Source organism: Oncorhynchus mykiss, chromosome 20 (assembly GCF_013265735.2).
Source record: "Oncorhynchus mykiss isolate Arlee chromosome 20, USDA_OmykA_1.1, whole genome shotgun sequence".
Taxonomy (NCBI): domain Eukaryota; kingdom Metazoa; phylum Chordata; class Actinopteri; order Salmoniformes; family Salmonidae; genus Oncorhynchus; species Oncorhynchus mykiss.
Genome location: NC_048584.1, coordinates 43,255,452 through 43,261,451, shown reverse-complemented (window position 1 = coordinate 43,261,451; position 6,000 = coordinate 43,255,452). Strand labels below are relative to the sequence as shown.

The 6,000-nt window shown below is 45.2% G+C and overlaps 1 protein-coding gene across 1 annotated transcript in view; it reads left to right on the top strand.

Moving 5' to 3' along the window:
• LOC110518228 (calcium uniporter protein, mitochondrial-like) overlaps positions 1-6,000 on the top strand; it is a 110,171-nt gene that overhangs the window by 43,553 nt on the left and 60,618 nt on the right. The window lies entirely within an intron of this gene.

The following is a 6,000-nucleotide window of genomic DNA, read 5'->3' as shown; positions in this document are numbered from 1 at the left end:
AGAACAGGCTGTGGGTCGTGTAACAGCTCCTTGATGATGATCTTGGCAAACCTTGCGTTGTATGTTTCTTGGAGGGCAGGCAGTTTGCTAGCGTTTTGCTCCGAGTTTGCTAGCGTTTTGCTCTGAGTTTGCTAACATTTCGCTCCGAGTTTGCTAGCGTTTCGCTCTGAGTTTGATAGCGTTTCGCTCCGAGTTTGCTAGCGTTTCGCTCCGAGTTTGCTAGTGTTTCGCTCCGAGTGTGCTAGCGTTTCGCTCCGAGTTTGCTAGCGTTTTCGCTCCGAGTTTGCTAGCGTTTCGCTCCGAGTTTGCTAGCGTTTCGCTCCGAGTTTGCTAGCGTTTCGCTCCGAGTTTGCTAGCGTTTTGCTAGCATTGGCACATACTGTAGCGTTAGCACATGGCATCATAAATAAATCAATCAAGCTGTACTGGAGAGGCGGGTCTAGGTCCAAGAGGCTTCTAAACAGCTTCTACCCCCAAGCCATAAGACATCAAATCAAATGGCTACCCAGACTATCTGCACCCCCCACCCCCACCCCCCTTCTATGCTGCTACTCTCTGTTTATTATCTATGCATAATCACTTTAATAACTCTACCTACATGTACATATTACCTCAATTACCTTGAATAACCAGACATTGACTTTGTACCGGTACCCCCTGTATATAGTCTCCACATTGACTCTGTACCGGTACCCCCTGTATATAGCCTCCACATTGACTCTGTATCGTAACACCCTGTATATAGCCTCCACATTGACTCTGTACTGGTAACCCTGTATATAGCCTCATTATTGTTATTTTCTGCTGCTCTTGAATTATTTGTTACTTTTATTTGTAACTTAAGAATATATATATATATTTTTTGGAAACTGCATTGTTGGTTAAGGGCTTGTCCGTCAGCATTTCACTGTACGGTCTATTGTATTTGGCGCATACATTTGGATTTGATTTGATTCCATTATTAGAAGTGACCAGTGATTCCATGTTTATAGGGCCAGTGATTCCATGTGTATTGGGCCAGTGATTCCATGTGTATTGGGCCAGTGATTCCATGTGTATTGGGCCAGTGATTCCATGTGTATTGGGCCAGTGATTCCCATGTGTATTGGGCCAGTGATTCCATGTCTATATGGCCAGTGATTCCATGTGTATAGGACCAGTGATTCCATGTGTATAGGGCCAGTGATTCCATGTCTATGGGGCCAGTGATTCCATGTCTATAGGGCCAGTGATTCCATGTGTATAGGGCCAGTGATTCCATGTCTATAGGACCAGTGATTCCATGTGTATAGGATCAGTGATTCCATGTGTATAGGATAAGTGATTTCATGTCTATAGGGCCAGTGATTCCATGTCTATAGGGCCAGCTATTCCATGTCTATACGGCCAGTGATTCCATGTGTATAGGGCCAGTAATTCCATGTCTATAGTGCCAGTGATTCCATGTGTATAGGGCCAGTGAATCCATGTGTATATGGCCAGTGATTCCATGTCTATAGGGCCAGTGATTACATGTCTACAGGACCAGTGATTCCATGTCTATAGGGCAAGTGATTCCATGTCTATAGGGCCAGTGATTCCATGTCTATAGGGCCAGTGATTCCATGTCTATAGGGCCAGTGATTCCATGTCTATAGGGCCAGTGATTCCATGTCTATAGGGCCAGTGATTCCATGTCTATAGGGCCAGTGATTCCATGTCTATAGGACCAGTGATGCCATGTGTATAGGACCAGTGATTCCATGTGTATAGGACCAGTGATTCCATGTCTATAGGGCCAGTGATTCCATGTATATAGGACCGGTGATTCCATGTCTATACGGCCAGTGATTCCATGTGTATAGGGCCAGTGATTCCACGTCTATAGTGCCAGTGATTCCATGTGTATAGGGCCAGTGAATCCATGTGTATATGGCCAGTGATTCCATGTCTATAGGGCCAGTGATTCCATGTCTACGGGACCAGTGATTCCATGTCTATAGGGCCAGTGATTCCATGTCTATAGGGCCAGTGATTCCATGTCTATAGGGCCAGTGATTCCATGTCTATAGGGCCAGTGATTCCATGTCTATAGGGCCAGTGATTCCATGTCTATAGGGCCAGTGATTCCATGTCTATAGGACCAGTGATTCCATGTGTATAGGACCAGTGATTCCATGTGTATAGGACCAGTGATTCCATGTCTATAGGGCCAGTGATTCCATGTATATAGGACCAGTGATTCCATGTCTATAGGGCCAGTGATTCCATGTCTATAGGGCCAGTGATTCCATGTCTATAGGGCCAGTGATTCCATGTCTATAGGGCCAGTGATTCCATGTCTATAGGACCAGTGATTCCATGTCTATAGGACCAGTGATTCCATGTGTATAGGACCAGTGATTCCATGTGTATAGGACCAGTGATTCCATGTCTATAGGGCCAGTGATTCCATGTATATAGGACCAGTGATTCCATGTCTATAGGGCCAGTGATTCCATGTCTATAGGACCAGTGATTCCATGTCTATAGGGCCAGTGATTCCATGTATATAGGACCAGTGATTCCATGTCTATAGGGCCAGTGATTCCATGTGTATAGGACCAGTGATTCCATGTGTATAGGACCAGTGATTCCATGTCTATAGGGCCAGTGATTCCATGTGTATTGGGCCAGTGATTCCATGTCTATAGGGCCAGTGATTCCATGTGTATAGGACCAGTGATTCCATGTCTACAGGACCAGTGATTCCATGTGTATAGGGCCAGTGATTCCATGTCTATAGGACCAGTGATTTCATGTCTATAGGACCAGTGATTCCATGTATACAAGACCAGTGATTCCATGTGTATAGGATAAGTGATTCTATGTGTATAGGACCAGTGATTCCATGTCTATAGGACCAGTGATTCCATGTCTACAGGACCAGTGGTTCCATGTGTATAGGATAAGTGATTACATGTGTATAGTGCCAGTGATTCCATGTATATAGGGCCAGTGATTCCATGTCTATAGTGCCAGTGATTCCATGTGTATAGGGCCAGTGAATCCATGTGTATATGGCCAGTGATTCCATGTCTATAGGGCCAGTGATTCCATGTCTACAGGACCAGTGATTCCATGTCTATAGGGCCAGTGATTCCATGTCTATAGGGCCAGTGATTCCATGTCTATAGGGCCAGTGATTCCATGTCTATTGGGCCAGTGATTCCATGTCTATAGGGCCAGTGATTCCATGTCTATAGGGCCAGTGATTCCATGTCTATAGGGCCAGTGATTCCATGTCTATAGGGCCAGTGATTCCATGTCTATAGGACCAGTGATTCCATGTGTATAGGACCAGTGATTCCATGTGTATAGGACCAGTGATTCCATGTCTATAGGGCCAGTGATTCCATGTATATAGGACCAGTGATTCCATGTCTATAGGGCCAGTGATTCCATGTGTATAGGACCAGTGATTCCATGTCTATAGGGCCAGTGATTCCATGTGTATTGGGCCAGTGATTCCATGTCTATAGGGCCAGTGATTCCATGTCTATAGCGCCAGTGATTCCATGTCTATAGGACCAGTGATTCCATGTCTACAAGACCAGTGATTCCATGTGTATAGGATAAGTGATTCCATGTGTATAGGACCAGTGATTCCATGTCTATAGGACCAGTGATTCCATGTCTACAGGACCAGTGGTTCCATGTGTATAGGAAAAGTTATTCCATGTGTATAGGACCAGTGATTCCATGTCTATAGGACCAGTGATTCCATGTCTACAGGACCAGTGATTCCATGTCTATAGGGCCAGTGATTCCATGTCTATAGGGCCAGTGATTCCATCTCTATAGGGCCAGCAACTCCATGTCTACAGGGCCAGTGATTCCATGTGTATAGGGCCAGTGATTCCATGTGTATAGGGCCAGTGATTCCATGTCTATAGGACTAGGGATTCCATGTCTATAGGGCCAGTGATTCCATGTCTATAGGGCCAGCTATTCCATGTCTATACGGCCAGTGATTCCATGTCTATAGGGCCAGTGATTCCATGTGTATAGGCCCAGTGATTCCATGTGTATAGGATAAGTGATTTCATGTCTATAGGGCCAGTGATTCCATGTCTATAGGACCAGTGATTCCATGTGTATAGGGCCAGTGATTCCATGTGTATAGGACCAGTGATTCCATGTGTATAGGACCAGTGATTCCATGTGTATAGGGCCAGTGATTCCATGTCTATAGGACCAGTGATTCCATGTGTATAGGGCCAGTGATTCCATGTCTATAGGGCCAGTGATTCCATGTCTATAGGGCCAGTGATTCCATGTGTATAGGGCCAGTGATTCCATGTCTATAGGACCAGTGATTCCATGTGTATAGGATCAGTGATTTCATGTCTATAGGACCAGTGATTCCATGTCTATAGGGCCAGTAATTTCATGTCTATAGGGCCAGTGATTCCATGTCTATAGGGCCAGTAATTTCATGTCTATAGGGCCAATGATTCCATGTGTATATGATCTGTGATTTCATGTCTATAGGACCAGTGATTTCATCAAATCAAAATCAAATCAAATTTATTTATATAGCCCTTCGTACATCAGCTGATATCTCAAAGTGCTGTACAGAAACCCAGCCTAAAACCCCAAACAGCAAGCAATGCAGGTGTAGAAGCACGGTGGCTAGGAAAAACTCCCTAGAAAGGCCAAAACCTAGGAAGAAACCTAGAGAGGAACCAGGTTATGTGGGGTGGCCAGTCCTCTTCTGGCTATGCCGGGTGGAGATTATAACAGAACATGGCCAAGATGTTCAAATGTTCATAAATGACCAGCATGGTCGAATAGGGCCAGTAATTTCATGTCTATAGGGCCAGTAATTTCATGTCTATAGGGCCAGTAATTTCATGTCTATAGGGCCAGTAATTTCATGTCTATAGGGCCAGTACTTTCATGTCTATAGGGCATGCATTAATTTGGCGTAATCTGTATCCTTTTAGGTACCTGCATTTCAGTGTTGTGGCACTGTAACGTTGCCCAATCAGAGGGCTGTAAGAAAACACAAAAGGATCATTAAAGATATGGGACAAAAGGCAGGAATACAGCTGGCGAGGGGTTAATATAGCCCCCGTCCCTGTTGTAGTCGTGAGGGGTAAATATAGCCCCCGTCCCAGTTTTAGTCATGAGGGGTTAATATAGCCCCCGTTCCTGTTGTAGTCATGAGGGGTTAATATAGCCCCCGTTCCTGTTTTAGTCATGAGGGGTTAATATAGCCCCCGTCCCAGTTTTAGTCATGAGGGGTAAATATAGCCCCCGTCCCAGTTTTAGTCATGAGGGGTAAATATAGCCCCCGTTCCTGTTTTAGTCATGAGGGGTTAATATAGCCCCCGTCCCAGTTTTAGTCATGAGGGGTAAATATAGCCCCCGTTCCTGTTTTAGTCATGAGGGGTTAATATAGCCCCCGTCCCTGTTTTAGTCATGAGGGGTAAATATAGCCCCCGTTCCTGTTTTAGTCATGAGGGGTTAATATTGCCCCCGTTCCTGTTGTAGTCATGAGGGGTTAATATAGCCCCCGTCCCTGTTTTAGTCATGAGGGGTTAATATAGCCCCCGTTCCTGTTGTAGTCATGAGGGGTAAATATAGCCCCCGTTCCTGTTTTAGTCATGAGGGGTTAATATTGCCCCCGTTCCTGTTGTAGTCATGAGGGGTAAATATAGCCCCCGTTCCTGTTTTAGTCATGAGGGGTTAATATTGCCCCCGTTCCTGTTGTATTCATGAGGGGTTAATATAGCCCCCGTCCCTGTTTTAGTCATGAGGGGTTAATATAGCCCCCGTCCCTGTTTTAGTCATGAGGGGTTAATATAGCCCCCGTTCCTGTTTTAGTCATGAGGGGTAAATATAGCCCCCGTTCCTGTTGTAGTCATGAGGGGTAAATATAGCCCCCGTTCCTGTTTTAGTCATGAGGGGTTAATATTGCCCCCGTTCCTGTTGTATTCATGAGGGGTTAATATAGCCCCCGTCCCTGTTTTAGTC